Below are 21536 nucleotides of genomic sequence, written 5' to 3'. Positions count from 1 at the left end.
CAAAATCTGTAAATGTGAATCTTGCCTGTTTTCAAAAAAAGGCCTGCGTTTTCATTGAGTTGGACGCCCCTGAGTTAGATGATTGAACACCCCAGACTCACAGACTTCACTTTTCAGACTCATTACCACACTGCTGAAGTTGTTAGCAGGAAACAACAGACTTCATATTGGCTAATTAGGCAAAAAGACGTTTTGAAAAGTATGCATAGCTCAAAGAAGTCCTGGTGGTGCAGTGGCTAAAGTGCTCAGCGGCCTATCAAAAGGCCAGTGGTTTGAACCCATCAGCCTCTTGATGAGAGAAAGTCGTGTCAATTCCTGTGCAAATTTCTTTTTTTTTTTTAGAGCACACCTTATATATTTCAAATGGACAAAACATTAGTATCATGTACAGTGTCTTAAGATAACTTGCCCTTGAATGGGAGCTTCCTGTCCAGTACTTTGAGGTCTACAAGACGTTATCTAAAAAATGTACTACCGTGGAAAATGAAGACTGCTTAAATCGAATGGGGGAGGGGAGGGCCTGTGGTTTCTCTTGGTGATTAATTGCTGTAACACTGTCCTTCGGGTGGCTGAGGGAGCTTCATGTTTTCTTTAGACATCATTAGGCGCCGGAGCTCTTGCAGGACAACTTTGATGCTGTAGGAATTCTGCCATTTTGCTAGCACTGATATGGCTCTGGGGTCCACCACTCCATTAGAACTATTAACTCCATTCATATTAATTTTTGTTACAAATCTTACAAAGGGGGGTTCTTCTGGGTATTTAGGTCCACATTCTATTTTAAGGCTGTATATCCGGTTTTCGTAAATTGTCCGAGCCCGTGGTGGCTGCCATCTTGCGTTGCTCCCTGTGCAAATTTATTTACAGCATTTGCAACCTTATAGTTCTAAACTCTACCATATGAATCAAAATCAAGTCGATGGGTTTTGGTTTACGGATATTCCCAGACTCTTTGGGCTGCTGAAGAAACAGACTTTAGAGTGAGGTTCTTGATGCAGATCCTCAGTCTTTTCTGAATAATTGAGTCAATATGCAGAAAACTGCCTTTTGAGTCCGGAAATGGTTGCCTCCCACTATCTTTTCCAGTCCATGTGGTTTTAGCCACAGAATACACTAGCATATGGATATCTTCTGTCTGGCCTGTTTCTCCATATAACCCAGCTCCAGATCAAAGCCTTTTACAAATGCAACCACTTGTTAGAATCTAAATAACACCTAAGACAGTTTTCGCTTTCTAATCCCATAATACATAAAAGCCAGAGCAAAGGCATTGGAATGGGTATTACATGAGTTGGTCTAAAATGTTTGCCACCCATAGATGATAAGAGAGATTGCAGTGTGGTTAAGAGGGAAAATCTAAAATCAGACTGCCTAGGTTTGCATGCCTCCTCTGTGCTTATTACTTAATCTTTGTGTGTCTCAATTTCTTCCTTTTTTGAATATAGCTAGTAATGATGATACCTATAAGATTATTGAGTATTAATGTGTATAATGTAGAGTAAGTGTTAGCTGTAATTCTTAGCAGTATCACTTTGATAGGAACTGAGAATACAAAGAGGAATGGTCCTTACTTCTGAAGAACTCTTGTTCTCATGTGACATAAAGAATTATAAGCAAATAATTAAGTATGATGTAAGAAAAGTTGGCCTGGAAATTTGTATGCACTCCTTTGAATTAACAAGAATGTTGATATTGAGATAATTAGGAACGTTCCAGACACGTGAAATATTTGAACTGAACCTTACATATTGAGTAAGGCCAGAGGTGGAATGGTCTAGAGAAAAGACTTGAAGCACAAACAAGAGTATGGATAATGTAAAATAACTTAAAAGTATATAGCATGTTTCAGAACTAGTAACTAATAAACCAGATATTTTTGAATGGTGGGAAGTACAGGAAAATTGAGGCTACAGTGGTTTTGGAGGACCTTGAAAAGCATGCTGAAGGATTTGACTTTGTCTTGTAGGCAAAGGAAGTAGATGTGCTTTTCCGCAGAAGCTCCAACAGCAGTAAGGCAGGGGAGTGGAAGAAGGGAGAAGTTATTGCAACAGTGAAGAAGGGAGATCAAGGGCAACTGATTCAGGTAAAACATGGTTAAGAAAGTTGGTTTAGGAGGCAAGATTCATTGCATTTGAAGACAAGCAGTTCTAAGAAGAGATAAAGCAAATCAGTGTTGCATGGATATTTTTGTTGTGATATATGTGAGGCTGTTGAAACAGAGAATCCCAAGTTTTGTTGGTTTAAACAAAGTAGAATTTAATGGTTCTCTTCCAGGTGAGTCTGGGAAGGTGACCCAGTGATGGTACAGTGGTTTGACAGTGTCGGACATGAAAGCTATTTCCATTTATTTTCTTATTTCCTCTTATTTTCTCCCAGCCTGCCCATGGAGGAGAAAGATGGAAGAGCCTTCTTTTGTTTTTAAGGGAACGATCTGGAAGTTGCACTACTTGTGCTCATGTTCCATTTGTAATAATCTAGTCACATGACTATATCTTGGTGCAAGGAAGTCTGGGAAATAGTCTTTAGCTGCATAGTTATTACCCAATTGAACTTTCTATTACCACAAAAGTTGGAAATGGTCACGGGGAAACAATCAGTGGTATTTCTGGTAACTCAGATGAGGAATGCAGAAAGAAGAACAAGTTGGGTAGGGAGCTGAGGACAGGAAGAAGATACGTTTGGTTTGGGAAGTGTTGAGCTTTCAAATCTATAGGGCTTCTAATATGAAATGTCCAGTGGGGTGGGTGAGTAAGGTGCACATTACCCAAGGAGAATCACAAAGTGTGGTGGTTACATAATCTGTTGTCAATTCGAGACTATTACCAGTGAAGGCATGGGGGGTAGCGGCTACACTGCAACCTGTCAATCAGGTCGCAGTTTGATGGCCTCATTTAGAGGCCTAAGGAGATAAATAGCTTGCTGGAGGTAGGACACAAGCTCACTCCCTGCAAGACATTCCTGAGACAAGACACATGGAGCTACGCTAGAGCACTGTTGCTGGAGGAGCCATGTGGAGACGCCTGCCAGCACTGAGATGCTTCCACTGCCACTGGATCCAGAAGATTTCTACCCACTGACCTGTGATCTTCCTGCATTTGCTGTCATTGCATGTGTTTTGTGAATCTGAAGTGGACTTTATAGATTGGTATTGGACACATGGGCTAATATCAGACTTATGGACTTGATCTGGACTGGACTGGACTGTTTTCTCAGTATTCCATTGCTCTGGGTTTAGAAAGCTCTTTCTTATACACATATTTGTGTCTATGAATTTGTTTTTCTAGTAACCTGGACTTACACACCAGGAAGGTCAACATTTAAGGAATAATTGGAAGAAGAGAAGTCTCTGGAAGAGACTAAAGAAGAGCAGACACAGAAGTAATAGCACTAGAAAATGGAATTTTCTCCCAAGTCCAGCTAAGAGTTTAAAGAAGGAGGCAATTATTGTGAGTTATAAATACTGCTGATAGACACATGAAAAGAGGCTGAGAAAAAAGTGTTTCTATTAGGCTCCATTGATTCAGTGGAATGGTGAGGGCTGAAGACAGATGATCATGATGAAGAGTTGATAAGAACTGAAATAGCGAGGTGGTAAGGTAATATAGGCAGCAGGGAGAAGGCAGAAGATAAATTGAAAGGCTTATTTTGGATATGTGAATTCTTGGTTATGTCTGTAGGCCAAGACATGGACCCAAAGGAGTTGAGATTGAAATGAAAAGAAAAGATCCTGATAGTGTGATATTTGTGGAGTAAATCGACTGAAGTAAAGACCAGTGGAATGGACCTTGAACTAGGGCTACCTCTGCCTCTGGGCAAGAAGAAAGATGATACCTTAGGAGAAAGGGGATGGTGATGCATGGACATTGCAAAGAGATTTGGCAACTCTTCACAAATGATCGTTTTCATTAATATTTGAATTATGGAGTGTGGTGTTGGTATATTTTCAGGATTTTACTAGGAACTAAGCTATATATGAAAAAACAAAGTTCCAAACAGCTCAGTCCTCCAATGCAGGCCACAACTTTGAACTAGAATGAACTCCTTTCTTGAAGTTCTGCAAGTGAGAGAGAGATATAAGAGGGGAAGCAAGGAATATCTCAGAACAAATTCCAGGATGTGGAAAAGGGCCAACGTAGCAGGAATGTGTGTGTGTGTGTTTGTGTGTGTGTGTGCATTTCCTGGAGAAGGCACCTAGGCTGATCAGAGGATAGCAGCTGCGCCCTGCAGGGTTTCTGGTGCCAGGGACTCCCAGTCTCCTCCTGAAGACACAGTAGGAAAAAAATTAGGACCTTCCCAAGAAGTAATCTCAGCAATGGACTAAATTTATTAAATGAAACTTAAAAAAAAATTGTGGTGTGGATGGTAAAATCATTATTGGAGGCCACCAGAGAGCTTCTATGATTCACTGTTTAATGATTTCCAGCAGGATTACAAAAGATTTAAAAGTAAGCTTGAAGCTATTGAGAGCAAATAGTATGCCAAGAATATCAGAGTGACTTGGATTTTGGAATTTATGAAAATTGTATTGTTAATTTAGGGAAAAATACAAACTGGATTTTGAAGGCTCTGAAAGTCTGTTATTTTCCAAATGTTATTTGCCTTGCCTCAGCAAGATATTTGACATTTTAAAAAACGCTAAGCAGATAGAGGGAGCTGTCTAAAGCCTTGCTGACCAGATCATCTCAGTAGAGTTTAGCAGAGCCAAGAAGCAAAAACTTTTAGAGATTTGGATTTGTTATGTAACAGGAGATCAGGAAAGTAAAATAATGGTACAAGGAAGGAAAAAGGAAGGATTGTCCTTTAATCTAAACCCTACATGTATTTTTTGTATCAAGACTCACAATTATTTTGCACCATTAATCCATGTCCTTTGGTAAGGCGTCCAGTGCAATGCCTCTCATAAAGAGATAGTGTATGTTTCTTCCAGGTATCTTGAACCTGGGCTGGCCTTGTGACATGCTTTGATCAATAGTATTTGGTGGAAATGACATTCAGTTCTCAGCTTAGTCCTACAGAGACTTCCACACTTCTGGTCTTTCTCATGTAACTCTCCTGAGTGATCTAAGAATGAGTGCCCGCTAGCCTTTTGGGTGATGACAGCCTGGTTGCTCCCATAAATTTAGCAATTGCCAGTCAATCTCATTAGCAGAGTCATCTTGTTATTAGTTGCTGTTGAGTTGGCCTGTCTTCATTCTATAACAGAATGAAACACAGCCTGGTCCTGTGGCATCCTCACCATTGTCATCTTTGAATCCATTGTTGCAGCCACTGTGCCAATTCATTTTGTTGAAAGTCTTCCTCATGGTGTCCTTTTTCAGGGACTAGTCTCTCCTGACAACATGTCCAAAGAACGTAAGCTCAAGTCCTTTCATCTTTTATTTTAAGAGCACTCTGCTGTACTTCTTTAAAGACAGGCTTATTTCTTCTAGTAGCCCATGGTACTTTCAATGTTCTTCAACACCAGGATTAAAATGCATCAATTCTGCTGCAATCTTTCTTCTTCAATTTTCATATGCATATGAGTTGATTGAAAACACCGTGGCTTGGGACAGTTAGGCACACTTTTAGTCCTTAAAGTGACATCTTTGCTCTTCAATACTTTAGATGTGTTTGTGCTGCAGATTTACCCAGTGGAATGTATCCTTTGATTTCTGGACTGTTGCTTCCATGAGCATAGATTATTGATCCAAGAAAAATGAACTTGACAACTTCTTTTTTTTCCCCTTGACAACTTCAATCTTTTTCTCTATCTATCATGATACTGTTTACTGATGATTTTTGTTTTCTGTACATTGAATTATAACCCATGATGAAGAATGTAGTCTTTGGTCCTCATCAGTAGGTGCTTCAAATTCTCTTGACTTTCAGCCAACAAGGTTGCATATCAAAGGTTGTTAGTGAGTTTTCCTCCAACCCTGATGCTGCATTCTTCTTTAAATAGTCCAACTTCTTGGATTATTTTTTCAGCAAACAGATTGAATAAGCGTGGTGAAAAGATATAACACTGACACATGCCTTCCATGATTCTGAAGTATGTGGTATCCCTTTGCTCTGTGGGAATGGTTGTCTCTCAATCAATGTACAGATTCTCCATGAGCACAATGAAGCGCTCTAGAAATCTGATTTTTCTCAATGTTAGGCGTAGTCTGGTAGGATCCACATGACAAATGTTCCAATTATTTTTGGTTTAGTGACTGCATTTTCCCATCTTCTTTGATACTTCCTGCATCATTGAATGTTTTGCCCATATAATCCTTCCATATTGCAACTTGAACGCTTGAATTTTCCTTCAGTTCTTTATGCTTGAGATACGTTGAGCGTGTTCTTCCTTTATTGGCTTTCTAACTCCAGTTTTTCCCCTCACATATCACTATGACATTTTACTGAGTCTTCTTGAGCTGCTACTTGAGATATTCTGTTCAACTCTTTTACGTCACCGTTTCTGTGTTCAAGAGCAAGTTTCAGAGTCTCTCTTGGTGTCCACTTTTATCTTTTCTTACTTTCTTGTCTTTTTCATGATCTTTCCTTTTATTCATCTATGATGTTCTTGATGTAATGTCCAAGCCTGTCAGGTCGTCTGTCATTAGTGTTCAATGAGTGACATCTGTTCCTGTGGTATTCTTGAAATTCAAGTGTGATTTGCTCAAGGCTCTATTTTGCTTCTCTTGGACTTGCTTGGATTTTCTTCAACTTCAACTTGAGCTTACATATGAGCAATTGATGGTCTGTTCCACAGTTAGTTCCTGGCCTTGGTTTGACTGCTATTGTTGAGCTTTTCCACTTTCTCTTCACAACGTGCCCTGCTGTCAGAGTGGGTTACAAGTTGGGCAGCTAACTACAAGGTCAGTGTGAACCTAAAACTACTGCCCCCCAGTAGAAAGTTGATACTTTCTGCTACTGTAAAGATTTAAAATCTAAGAAACCCAAGGTAGCAGTTCTATTCTGCCCTATGAGTTGCCATAGTCAGAACAGATTTTGCGGCAGTTGGTTTGTTTTATCATCTTTTTCTACAGATGAAGCTTGAAAAGTCATGTTAAAATTGATATGCTCTGATGTGAACAAATGCCACTGACTCAAGCCATATTTCCTCTGGATGGCTCTCTGAGGTTTACAGTCAAATGATAATTCTGGAAGAAGCTAGATGCTCACTGGTCTAAGCAATGGTAGGTACTTAAAATTTTTATAGCAATTTTATTGACATACAAATCACATATCACACAACTTAGTGGTTTAAACATATTGAGAGAGTTCTACAATCATCACTACTATCAATTTCAAAATGTTTTCTTCATGCTTGTACTCATATTTATTAGCTCCCCATTCCCACCAACTTCTGTCATAGCTCTAAAAAACTATTAATCCAGTTACTGTCTCTGTAGATTTACCTATCCTGGATTCTATATAAAGAAAAACATATTTTAAAAACCCAAAAGCAAAACAAAGAAGAGAAAAAACCCACCAACTTCAGAAAGTTGCAACGATACTAACAAAATAAAAAAGATAAAAACCTCAATCAAAAATAAAGCAGAAAAATAATAAAAATTAGAAAAATGTAAATGGGTCAAAATGGAGAACAAAGGATAGGGTGTTAAATTTCAATCTAACTGTATCTGCATTATCCACTTTCTGATGCGCTCTGTCTGATAGCAAGGCTATTTACATGCCTGCTCAGTGATCAGAGGCAGTTCTCTGGAGGCTCAATCCACGTGGGAACCCTGAAAATGAATTTTGGGATTTTACTGTTATCTGCAAACCAAGTACTCAGTGTTTAAACCCTATTACCATTCCCTCCTCTGGTCTTGGATTTTATTATTTGTAATTCTTGGATCACAGAGGCTGGTGTACTTCTGTGTGGATTTAGCTGATACCTCACTTATTTTAAGATGAAATTTTAAGACCCCAGACATTATTCTTTCTGATCGTTGAGCTGTTTGTTGCTTTATGTTGCTCACCAACATTTGGGGAGAATTTAGTTTCTTTTTCTCTTAACCTTCTACCAGAGGCTCAATTTATGCCACTTAAATTCTTCTGAAGCAATCCATGGTTCTTCCAAATAAACTTTCTCTTCAAATGTTTTATAAAGTATTGTTAAGAAACTTTTAGAAGCTTACAGCTTATTTCTCTCTCTTTGTTAAAGGAAACAGTTCTGTTGTTAAGTGTCTTCCTCCTGTCCCATCGCTCCAGATTTCTGAAGGCTCCTCCCAAGAGAAGGCTTCTTGCTCCTCTTACATCCTTCTCAGCAGCTGTTGTGGGATATGGGAACTCTGTGGAGCCTTTCATACCAGGCCTCAGAGCTCCACCAAATCACTTGGCAGTCAGGGGACTGCTCTGGCATTTTCAAAACATTTTATCACCATGAATTGGTTAAGCTGCCACAGGGTTTTGGGAGTTAGCTAAGTCTTAGCTTTACTTTTCTTCATTTGAAGACATTTATTAAGAAAGATGAAGGGGAACATCTGCCTCTCAGACAAAGCCTATGTGGGCTGAGGCAACAAGGCATAGTGGGAAGAGGGTGAGTTTTAGAATCAGACAGCTGGGGTTGAGTCTGGCTGTTTCTTACCAGATGTATAATATTGGGCAAATTCCTTAACCACTCTGAGATTCAGATTCTTTATTTTAAATAATGAATTTTAGTCTATCATTGCTGAAAATAAGCACAGCACATTAATCAAATCAACAATTTATATATGTCTAATTCATCAACATTGATTACATTTTTCAAATCATGTAACCATTCTCACCCTCGGTATCAAAACCGTTTCTCTACCATTAGAATAAACTCACTGTCCCCCCAAATTTTCAGTCTCACCGTTGGAGCTGTCGATTTGATTCCTTATCACTCACTGCCATGGAATCAGTTCCAACTCACAGGGTTACATTGGGCTGCTAAGTACAAAGTCAGCAGTTTGAAGCCTCCAGCCACTCCTTAGGAAAAAGATGAGGCTTTCTACTCCCATGAGGAGTGGCAGTCTTGGAAACCCGTAGGGGCAGCTAGGGTCACTGTGTTTATGAGGTATCCCACGTAGAGAGCGTTAAAATAGTATAATGTTCAAAGCTGACACTTTTTTTAACTAATGAAGCTAAACTGCTGTTTTGTTTAAAGAACACGGCAGAGAATATTTTTAGTTTAAGATTAAAGGGTGATCTCAGAGCAACAGTTTCAAGAGTTCATTCACTTTCCATGAGAATGTGAAATGCTGCTCCGGTTTCTGCGCTCTTTTGGATCAGAATTCTTCAGTAATGGCAGTCACCAGGCACACCCAGATGAGAAAGGATGATGAGAAAGGAGACACTTGTTCACGGAGCAATCCCCTTCACATTCCATTTCTTTCTTCTAGCACCAATTCTTAAAAAAAATTTTTTTTTGCTTCCTCTGTTTATCCCAATTTTCCTACAAACATGATCATTTTCTGTGCATGCCACATTGTGGTGAAGGTTGGGAAGCAGCGCATAACTTGACAAAGAGCAGGGAAGAGCATGTGCTCACAGCAGTAAGATGCTTTCAAAGCATGGAAGAAAGGGGCTGGACTCATAAATGGCCATCAAGAGGCTGGCTCCTAAACCCAATCTCTTCTGAGTGGTGTCTTACATGGAGTCCTCTTGGTATAGTGGGCTTTGCACTGGGCTGCTAACCATAAGAAAAGTAGTTTTAACTTAACAGCTGCTGCTTGGAAGACAGAAGAGACTGTCTACTCCCAGAAAGATTTCAAGTCTCTGATAACCAAAAGGGCAGTTCTACTCTATCCTGTAGGATCACTATGAGTCAGAATCAACTAATGACTGTAAGTGGTCATTATGACCAGTTACATGAGGACTTGAATAATCTATTCGGATTCACTATAGTTTTCATACTACTCGGCAAAACCAATTTGTGTCCTGATCCTAGAAAAGTCACATTGCTCCTCAGGTCTCCCTCGGTTCCATCTACCCCGCGCATAAGCCATACAGTCTCATCTCTCCCTTCTTTACTGTTGGGATGTGGTTTCTTCTCGCGTGTCCGTACAAAGGCCTCTCTATGGCCCATTTTGATTCAGGCAATCCATTATCCTGGTGTCCATTGTTTCTCTTGGTTTCCACTTAAACTGGGGCTAATGGTCTCCAAATCTCAAATGCTGCAAGCAGCCCATTCCACCAACCCTTAAAATCACCTTCCTGCTAAGAGCACATAATTTTCCCGGCTCACATTGACAAGTGACGCACTGCTTCTTAACCTTTCACACAGGACGGCACATAGGGAAAATGTGGGTAGGCAAATTGGGCTAAACAGATGAGGCTATTTCAGATGAAATTCTGTTCAGCTGCCCTGCGGGTCAAACATATCCAAGAGCACATTTCTAATATGGCTTGAGAAGTGATGTGTTGCCAAACATGAGTTCCCTTCACACAACAGAATTTGATTTATCAGGGTATTGGAACTAGGGTGTCCTGGTGGTGTGGTGGTTATGTGTTGAGCTGTGATCTGCGTGGTGAGCAGTTTGAAGCCACTGGCAGCTCCGTGGGAGATAGGCGGGCTTTTTACTCCTGTAAACAATGACAGTCTCAGAAACCCACAGGAGATTGCTGTGAGTGAGCATAAACGTGATGGCAGTGAGTTTTGAGAATGGGAACTAGGAAAACAGTGAACAGAACTCACTCCTTGCCCTGGGGGAGTTATAGCCCCTAATACACATGCTGACATGAAAATGTCGAGGTGCCAGGATGCAGTACAAAGAAACATCTTTCTGGAATCTGTCGGTCTTGGGTGAAATTTTGGCTCACTTGTTTTCTAGCTCTGTGAATTTCAGTAAATTATTTCACTACTCTCACTTTTAGTTTACTACTTAGTAAAATAGAAACCATAAAGCTCCTTGCACGCTTGCTTTTGGGAAGGGATGGAGTTCAGCGAAAACAATGTTAGTTTTCATCTTCATTTATAAATAACTCATTGCCATTGGGTTAATTGAAATTCATAGCAGCCCTATAGAACAGAGTAGAACTGCCTCACAGGCTTTACAGGGCTGTATTTGTTGTGGGAGGAGGGCTAGGCTTGTGGTGGGTTACAAGTTGCGGTGCTAACTGCCAACACAGCAGGTGGACATCACCAGCCGCTGCTCAGGGGAAGGAGGAGGTAGTCTACTGCTGTCGAGATTTACAGCCTTGGAGAACCACAGCAGCAGTTGGCTATTTGCCAGAATCGACTTGACGGCAGTGAATTTGGTTTGGGGTTTGGCGCTCTTTATGGGGGCAAATGACTACAAATGTCCACAGAAAGACTGGTGGATTTGAATTGCTAATCTTTCGGATAGCAGCTGAGCACTTTTATCTCCCAAGTAGCCAGTGAAGCTCTTTCAAAATTCTGGAACACATTGTAAATGTCCACCACAAATTCCATACTTACTAATATTTATGGGCTCTAGAATAGAAATATCTACTCAACTCCAGAGAACCATGTTATGATGTTCAACTAGAATAATAGATCCCCCCCTCCATTAACTCACAAATAGTTACTGTTTCCTCTATGTCGAAGCGAAGTCCTCAGCTTTGAATGTGTCACAATTCCGTTAGACTTGGAACTGCAGAGACTAGCTAGTCAGTTGGAGAACCAAGAACAAGAACTTAGACATTCCTTTTTCTAGTATAATGCTTTCTTCATTGTCTTAATGTAATGCTATGTTTCAGAAGATACAGGATAAATACAACATGTCTCTGCATTTCCATGATTTGAGAACCTAAATGAAGTAAAAATACTTTATTTACTTATATGTGAGCAGTTTTACTTTGATGAATTAAATCATCTCTAACTTATGCAGAGGCCGAAGGTTATGCTTTGTGGGTGTATTTCAAGTTAAAGCTTGAATAATATGGCAAATCTAGAATTATCCCCAACATGTCTCTGAATTTTAAGATAGATTATCTGACTTCCATTACAAATGGTCAGCTAACTCTCCAAGTGCCTGATATTCTTACTGTCCATCTGTTTCTCTATCTCTCTGCACACACAGACATAAACACAGATGTACTGAGCCACTGCTAAAGGTCACGTACCAAAAGTTTGTAAGGAGAAAAGGAAAAATAAATAAAACACATGCACTTTGTTTTTTTATCTCACTATTTCCAGGATAATTCTATATTCAACAAATTCTATTTATGTTCTGTCAAGACAGATTATTTTACAGCAATAATTTGCCAGAAGGCAGGCAGAACTAATAGAAACATACCTTTTTAACTTGTAAGTTAGTCTTTCCTTTTCATAAATATTAATTGGTATTCGGTTCATATAGTTAAAACTTAGGACTTTGTGTTTTCACGCTTAATAAGTAAGATGAATATATAATAAATTCCTTGAGAGACAATGAGGTGATTTTTGGTTCCTTATTCACTAGGTACAATAGCAGAGGGCAGAGATTTTAGACCTAAATTTTACTAAAAATTGATGAAGGTGCTCTCTGCATGGATCTGGCTGCTGAAGTCATGATGGTCCTGGAGCTCATGCTGTGATGCCAGATGCAAGAAGAGGACAGGCCCGTGGGTGAAAAAAGTCCTGTGGATCCAGTGGTGGTGGAAGTATCTCAGTATTGGTGCGAGTCTTCATTATGGCTTCTCTAGCTCTCTGAGTGTGGCTCTTCAGCAGGAAGATAAAGTAGGGAGAGGGACTCCTGGAAGGTCTCAGTGTGGCTTGCCAATAGGAAAATGAAAACAGAAAGAGAGGAAGTTCCCAGAATCCTCATGAGAAGGTGCGCTCATAAGGAGGCATCATCAGGCTGTAGCCCAATTGACAGGCTAGACTCCACCCCTTCACTCTTAATACCCTCAAGTTGACACAAGATTATGTAACTGCCACACTGACTATAAATAGAGATGAATCTACAGGGAAGAGGTGTTTTCCCAGACTCAAATGTAATGAGAGATGATGGCATAGAGAAGGTGGGTTTCCATAATTTAGAGTTGAATTCTTTCACAGACTGTGAGCTAGAGCTCATGGTTATCCTTCTTGCCTCAAGAAAGGCAGACTGGAGTCTCTGCCTCCACTTGACAGGTGCCATGAAAGTATTTCTTCTGGAGTGCTTGAATGGCATGATTCAACCATCCAGTGGTTGAATGGATGTTTGGACTCAAAAATAGGTAGGCCTGCTAAATTATAGGCACTGCAATGGACTGAAGAATCAACTTCGTGCTATGAAATCCAATGCTGAGTTTGAGCAGAAGACTTGAATGCTGATGGCCGCCCTCACCCAAGGTCTAGGATGGGGAGTCATAGATCAGCATAGTCTGAGAGATGTTGAATTAGTCAAATGTACAATTTTAGGACAAGGACTTCTGATGGCCTTCTGGACCATTCTGGACTTTCACAGAATTTTCAGAAAATTTCAGACAAGCCCCCATCTCACTCTCCTTTCCTTAGAGTCAGATTTCCATATTCAGCTTTCAGTTCCTTAGGCTGCCCTTACATGCTGTGAATTTTCTCTCAATAGGTGTTTTCCAAAATAAAAGTCATTATATATATATAAATAGATAGATAGATAGATAGGTAGAGAGAGTCATCATGACCAGATTTTAAATTAAAAAGTCCTCTAGTTTCTTAGTTGGTTTCCAAAGAACAAATATCAATTCTTGTATAATCAGAAAATTTCCATGAAATATATTTGAAACCAACAATTGAGGCTATTATGGATAGCACATTGTCTAAAAAACACAGGTGTGGGAAATAAAATACTTAGAAATTAGGTTGTTTGTTTGCTAAGATTTCTCTTACTTTTGGTTCATCATCTAGTTTCAACCTAACTGCATTAGCTGTTAAAGGAAGCAGTGCACTGACTTGGAACCAAAAGGAAAAGCTTCAATTGGTGAGAATTGTGTACAGGTGCCAAGTTGGCAAGGGGTGGATTGTGATAGGTAGGTTTGTTGTGTCAACATGGCCAATGAACACACGTGAGATTGGTTGTAGGGCAGAGAGATAAATAGCTTGGCAAGCCGAGCCTCTCTCTTGCTCTTTGATCATCAGACAAGTGTGCGGCTGCCTAGCTCTTTCTGTGCCTCCATTAGCAAGCTACACTATCTGGTGTCAATGTAAGGATTAAGGGTGTAGGGGTGGAGTCTAGGCTATCAATCTGGAGACAGCCAATGAGACTTATGTGGACATGGCCTTCTCAGAGAATTCTGGGAAATCTTGTACTTCCTCCTTGGAGGCGGAAGACACCCATCTCTCTCGGTTCACTCCCTTGGGGACTCTACTGACAAGGCTGACTCCCTGTGAGGCATCCCTGAGGAGATGCCACATGGACCAACCCTGATGCATCCCTGGGAACTGGGATGGCCATGTGGAGACCCCTGCCAGCACTGAGATGCTCTACCACCAAAGACTTTCTACCCACTGGCCTGTGATCTTCTACATTTGGCATCATTGCATCTGTTTCATGAGTCTGAAGAGGATTTTAGAGATTGTTGTCTGACATATGGGCTAATATAGGACTTATGACCTTGGACTTGACTGGGTTGGTTCTTAATATAAAACTCTCTCTTACATCGATATGTATATTTATGAATTTGTATCTCTAGTCTATCCAGACTAACACAATCAGGAATATTTCCAATTATATGTATCCTGATGTGCATCCAGTTTTCCTGTATACCATAAAGCATATTGGATTTTTCTTTTGGATTAAAGTTCTTGAATTAAAAATAAATCCCCAACATGAAGGCAGAAGTGTTTTATTGTGTGTGTGAGGTGTGTGTGTGTTTGTTGGTGGGATAGATGGATGATTAATAGTATGAAGATAAATGGAACTAATGAAATGGTGGATAGTCAACCGTTTAGAGAGTTAGCCTATAATCAAGATGGTACTGAAGGAAAATGCCCAAGTTTCACCGAAGGCATTAATTGAAAACAAGGCTCTAGGAATGATGGGATATCTATTGAAATGTTTCAATAAGCTGATGAAGCACTGGAAGCACTCAGTCTTCTATGCTACGAAATTTGGAAGACCTAGTTAACCCACTGGAAGAGATCAATAATTGTGCCCATCCCAAAGAAAGGAGACCCAACAGAGTGTGGCAATTATAGAAAAATATCATATACAAGTAAAATTTTGCTGAAGATCATTCAACAATGTTTACAGCAGTACATCAACAGGGAGCTGCCTGAAATTGAAGCTGGACTCAAAATGGGACATAGCACAAGGAATATCACAGCTTATATCAGGAATCTTGGCTGAAACCAGCTACTAATCCACAGATATAATTTTGATTATACAAAGGCATTTGACTGTACAGATCTTAATGTACATAGGAATTGAAGAATGGGAATTATAGAACACCTCACTGAGCTCTTGTGGAACTTATACATGACCCAAGAGGCAGTTGTTCAAATAGAATATTGTATGGTTTAAAATGAGGGAAGATATGTGTCAAGGTTGTCGCATTTTTTCATACTTAATCTGTATTCTTCAGCACATAATCTGAGAAGGGGTACTGGTTGAAGAAGTCGGCATCAGGATCAGAGGACAGTTAATCAGCGCCTTGCTATAAAGATGACACAATCTTGCTTGCTGACGGAGGACTGAAGCATTCACTGATGAAGATCAAGGACTGTAAGCTTCAGTATGGGTTCCAATTCAAACTCAAGAAAGCTAAAATCCTTACATCTGGACCAATGGATAATATCATGATAAATTTAGAAAAGATTGATCATGTTAAGGATTAACTTTAGTTAATCCCTGGATCAACTAAATCCACAATGCTCATGGATTTACACACTGCCATTGAGTCAATTCTGACTTATGGAAGCAGGTATTAAAATGTCAAATGTTATGTTGCATTGGGCAAATCTGCTGCACAAGACCTCTTTGCAGTAAGTATTCAAGAGCAAGGCTGTCACTTGGAGAACTAAAGTGAACCCGACCAGGCCATGGTACTAATGCATGTGTTAGATGAACAATGACTAAGGGAGCCAGCAGAAGAACTGATGCATCTGAATTCAGGTGTTGGTGAAGAATATTAGAAGCACTATGGACTGTCTTTGAAGACGTACAGTCAGAATTCTCATTAGAAGCTAGGACAATGAGATTCTGTGTCACATATTTTGGACCTGTTATTAAGAGAGACCAGTCTGTGAAAAGGGGCATGTTTGATAAAATAGAGGGTCAATGGACAAGAGGAAGATCTTCAGCAGATGGATTGACAACACTGGGCTCAAGCTTAGCAACCATGAGAATGGCACAGAACTGGGCAATGTTTTGTTCTGTTGTACACAGAATCTGCATGAGTTGGAACCAGATTATCAGCACCTGGCAACAACAGCAATGAATTTCAAATAACACCAGTAGGACCAAATTCCTAGGACATTTGACAGACTTCTGAAGTTTGTTGTGTTGAAATTAAAAAATATATATTTTATTGGGGACTCATATTGCTCTTTTCAAAATACATCTATCCATCCATTGTGTCAAGCACATTTGTACATTTGTTCCCCTCATCATTTTCAAAACAGTTTCTTTCTACTTGAGCCCTTGATATCAATCCTCATTTTCCCCCTCACTCCCTCCCTCATTCTCTCTCCCTCCATTATGAACTCTTGATAATTTATAATTATTATTTTTTTTCATGTCTTACACTGACCGATGTCTCCTTTCACCCACTTTTCTGTTGTCTGTCTCCCAGAGGGGGTTATATGTAGATCATTGTGATCAGTTTCCCCTCCCCCCGCTTTCCCTTCCCCTCCTGGTATCACTACTCTCATTATTGGTCCTGAGGGCTTTATCTGTCCTGGATTCCCTGTGTTGCAAGCTCTTTTCTCTACCCATGTACATGCTCTGGTCTAGCCGGACTTGTAAGGTAGAATTGGGATCATGATACTGGGAAGGAGGAAGCATTAAAGAACTAGAGCAGCAATTCTCCATCTGTGGGTCATGACCTCTTTGGGGGTTGAATGACCCTTTCACAGGGGTCACCCAATTCATAAAAGTAGCAAAATTACAGTTATAAAATAGCAACAAAAATAATTTTATGGTTCGGAGGTCACCATATGAGGACGTGTATTAAAGGGTTGCAGCATTAGGAAGGTTGAGAACCACTGAACTAGAGGAAAGTTGTATGTTTCATCAGTGCTACACTGCACCCTGACTGGCTCGTCTCTTCCTTGTGACCCTTCTGTAAGGGGTTATCCAATTGTCTAAAGATGGGCTTTGGGTCTCCACTCTGCACTCCCCCTCATTCACTTTGATATGATTTTTTGTTCTGTGTCTTTGATGTCTGATACCTGGTCCCATCAACACCTCATGATCACACAGGCTGCTGTGCTTCTTCCAGGTGGACTTTGTTGCTTCTCAGCTAGATGGCCGCTTGTTTGTCTTCAAGCCTTTAAGACTCCAGAAATTATATCTTTTAATATCCAGTCACCATCAGTTTTCTTCACCACATTTGCTGTGCACCCATTTTGTCTTCAGTGATCATGCTGGGAAAGTGAGCATCACGGAATACAAGGTTATTAGAACAAAGTGTTCTTGCATTGGGGGAGTACTTGAGTAGAGGCCCAATGTCCATCTGCAACCTTAATTCTTAACATGTAGATATGCGTACATAGATCTATTTTCCTATCGTTATATAGAAATATATTTACATATGTACATGCCTGTATTTAGACCTCTATAAATGCCTTTGCCTCCTGGTTCTTTCCTTTATTTCCTTTTACTTCCCTCTTGTCCTACTATCAGGTTCAGCCTTCGTTGGGGTTTCGGCCTCCCATACCCTCCTTGCCACTGATTGTAGATCACTTGCTGTTCCCTTGATCCTAGGTTTGTTAACCTGCACTTCCTCTTCCTGTCTGCCCTCTCCCATGTCCTCCTCGGGAGCCAGTCTTCTTTTTTCCTCTGGATTGTTTATCCCGCCTGTCTTATCTAGATAGTCATGCAGAGACAATAATAAGCACAAAAGCAAGGCAGAGCCAAACCAAACAACAAAAGAAAACAAAAAACCAAGCAACAACAACAGAAAAAATCCAAGGGGGGAAAAAAAGCCTGTAAACAGTTCCAGGTCTGTTTGTTGACCTTTAAACATGTTTTCCAAGCGAGTCTGATGGGGTGCCATGACCTGGCCCCAAAGTCTATTTTTGACATTCCCTGGGGGCTTCACTGCTTGGCTCCCCTTGCTGCTCTGTTGCATGCCCTTAGCATTTCGCCTCAGTGTGGTGGGGTCAGATCGGGCACAATTCCTGCACTGGGCCACCAGTGTTGTCCCTCATATCTCTATGGCTCAGTGAGGGACGTTGTCCTTCCTGGTGAGGCCGGCCCTATGGTCCTCTCTGTGCATTGGCTGCTCTGAGCAGGAATCTTGTCCTTGGCACTTAGTGGGCCATGATGTGTTCCACTTTCTCTCTCCTGTTTTGAAAGTTTTTCAATCAAGGTATTTGTGCAAAGGAAAACTACTAATTTCAGAAAACAAAGGAAATATATGTTTAATATTTGGGAACTTCTAATGAAATTTTGGGATTCTAAGGGATTTCTCATTAAGAAAACTAAAAGGGCTAGATAATGATAGTCTGATCTATTAGTTTCATATAACTTTGATTTTCATTAATGGGAAATCAAATTGGTATAACCTTCTTTATCATCATTAACAACTGTGTCATTGAGTTGACACCAAGGGCCAGGCTCTTCTCTTGGGCATCTCTTTGTTGCTGCTCTCTTTCTTCCCTTCAGGTGCCATCTGTTTGGGTGTTACTATAGCTAATAAAGAGCAAGGAGAGGCAGCTGAAAAGAGAAGAGATAGGCAAAAAAATAATAAAAGAGAAGTGAGATTCCTGGTTGGTAGAACTTTGACAACGTTTATAGAGCATATTCCACCAGCCTTCCAGCACTCTTACAGTTAAATAAGTACTGTGAGATGTCAATTCCACTAAGATCTGAGATAACCTTAAACCCCATGGTGTCTGCAGGCCTAACGAGCTTAGAAACCTGTGAAATGGATATTATTGGTGGATTAAGTGAGCAGTCATTGTCGTCAAGTCCAGAGTGTGAATGAAAATGAAACTTTCTGATTGAGCACAAGTGAATTTAAGGAGCTGCCCCACCCTGGGCTCACTTTAGGTTGCTAATTGCAAGGTCTTCAGTTCAAAACCACTAGCTTCCCCGGTGGAGAAAGATGAGGCTTTCTACTTCTGTGAAGAGCCACAGTATTAGAAACCCACAAGGGCAGTTCTATTCTGACTTTTGGGGTCCCTGTGAGTCACTAATGACTCCATGGCAGAAAGTTTGTGTGTTTTTCTGTTTGATCTGACTCAAGGGCTCTAGGAGAACAAAACATTTTATTGGGGCTCTTAAAGCTCTTGTAACATTCCATCCATCAATTGTATCAAGCATATTTGTACATATGTTGCCATCATCATTTCCAAAACATTTTCTACTTGAGTCTTTGATGTAAGCTCCTCTCCCCTCAATATAGTGAATCCTTGATCAATTATATATTGTTATTATTATTTTGTATCTTACACTGTTGTCTCCCTTCACCCACTGTTCTGTTATTTGTCCCTTTCGGGGGGCTATATATCCAACTTTGTGAGGGGTTCCCTCTTTTCTCCCCCTTCCCCCTCCTCAACCACCCCCCACCCTTCATGATATTGCTCCTCCCACTCCTGTTCTTGAGGGGTTTATCTGTCCTGAATTCCATGTGTCGAGAGCTCTTATCTGTACCAATGTGTGTTCTCCAGTCTAGCCAGATTTGTAAGTTGGACCTGGGTCATGGTGTTTGGGGGCAGGGATGGGGGCAGGGGAAGCATTCAGGAACTAGAGGAATGATGTGTGTTTCATTGTTGCTATACTGAATCTTGGTTGAATCATTCCTTCCTTATAACCCTTCTGTGGGGGGATATCTAACGGTCCACTCCAAACCCCCTCATTCGCATCAATATTGTTGTTTTGGATCTTTTAATACCTGATACCTCATCCTGCCAATATCTCATCATCACACAGACCAGTGTGCTTCTTCCATGTGGGCTTATTTACTTCCCTGCTGGATGGCTGCTTGTTAAGTTTTTAGATTTTTAATCATCAGACATTTCCTAGATTTTTTCCCCCTGCATTGGAGATCAGAAAATGATTTATAGTCTCTCTTTCTTTCAACAGTTTTATTGGCATATAGTTCACATATCATGCAATTCAATAGTTAAATCACATCACCATCAGTTTTAGAACATTTTCTTCATTCTTGTACTCATCATTATTAACTTCCCATTCCCCACCCTCACCGCACCCCTCCTGCTTCCCTTGCCAAAGCCACGAGGGACCATTAATCCAGTTACTGTCTCTATAGATTTACCTATAATGGATTTCATGTGCAGAAAATGACTTAGCATCTTAAACGTAGCTAGGAAGTAGCCATATAATGCTGGAAGGCTCTCTGCTTCCTCACTGTAAGATGAGGAGAGAAGAACGAGGTGGTGCCTGCCCTTCCAGCTCTCACGTGCTGTGCACTTCTCAGAGGAATGAGTTCCATTACCCCTTTCTGATAGAGAAGGGGTTAGAGCTGTAGAAACCTTTTCTCAGATGCTCAGGCATCCCTGGGTGGTGCAAACAGCCATCACTTCTCTGCTAACCCAAAGGTTGTAGATTCCTGTCCACATGAAAGCACCTTGGAAGATAGATCTGATTTCCCAAAAGTCAGTCATTGAAAATGCTGCTGAGCATAATTCGACTATGACTCCCATGGGGTTGGCAGGAATCTGAGTCCACTATAAAGTAACTGATTTTGGTCTCTGATGCTCATGGGCATGCATGAAAGAGGATCATCCCCCTATTATTCATATTTAGGCAGTAAATACACATAATAGAAAGTGGTTTGACTGTTAAATGCACTCTGGTCTCTGACCCTCTTCCCAATTATTTGAAAGCTTTGAATGTCACCAAATGTATGTCACCAGACCTCATGTTTCTAATGTGGTATTGTCTGCTTTGTGAGAATAACAAAGGGGGAAATATGTGCAAAGTATGGATAGGAAGCGGTTTCCTTAGCAACAGGTGTAGTAAGAAAGTATATCAAAGGATATGGGGTCTCCCTTTCTTTCATTACCCCAAAATTGAGTCCCTAGCTTATACTTAATTCTCCTTCTTTTATCATAGGGTAAAACAGAATTGTGTACTCCCTTGATAATCTATTACAGTTGGAGGAATGAGCCAGGATTCTACATATGCGCATCTCACAGTGGGACCTTGACTATTGTTTGGATGCTCTACTTGTATTAGATTCCTCAGGTAAGAAATACCTTGGTCCTTGGCTTTGCACTTGAAGAGAGCAGTGGTCTCCAAATTCCAGCCTTTTGGGGCCTGTGATGAGGAGGCATGGTCAAGGGTGCTGGTTGACCCCATTGACTGAATTAAGCCCACATGACCTAGACTGGGCCAATCCAGTTGTACCGCCCACCTAGGTGTATAGCTCTAAACTGGCCCTGGGCCCTGAATTGGTGCATGCCCTGGGATAGTTTATTGTGCCAGCCTGGCTGATAAACACATGTGTGATTAATTGAAGGGTGGAGAGATAAATAGTTTGGTGAGCCTTGCCTTTCCTGTCTC

General features: G+C 40.6%; 1 pseudogene; it reads right to left on the bottom strand.

Annotated features, from left to right (window-relative positions):
- Nucleotides 1-355: 355 nt before the first annotated feature.
- On the bottom strand, nt 356-21332 carry LOC142452417 (ubiquitin-conjugating enzyme E2 variant 1 pseudogene; annotated as a pseudogene).
- Nucleotides 21333-21536: the final 204 nt, after the last annotated feature.

The sequence above is a fragment of the Tenrec ecaudatus genome, chromosome 7 (assembly GCF_050624435.1).
Source record: "Tenrec ecaudatus isolate mTenEca1 chromosome 7, mTenEca1.hap1, whole genome shotgun sequence".
Taxonomy (NCBI): Eukaryota; Metazoa; Chordata; class Mammalia; order Afrosoricida; family Tenrecidae; genus Tenrec; species Tenrec ecaudatus.
This window is presented reverse-complemented; position numbering and strand designations above follow the sequence as displayed.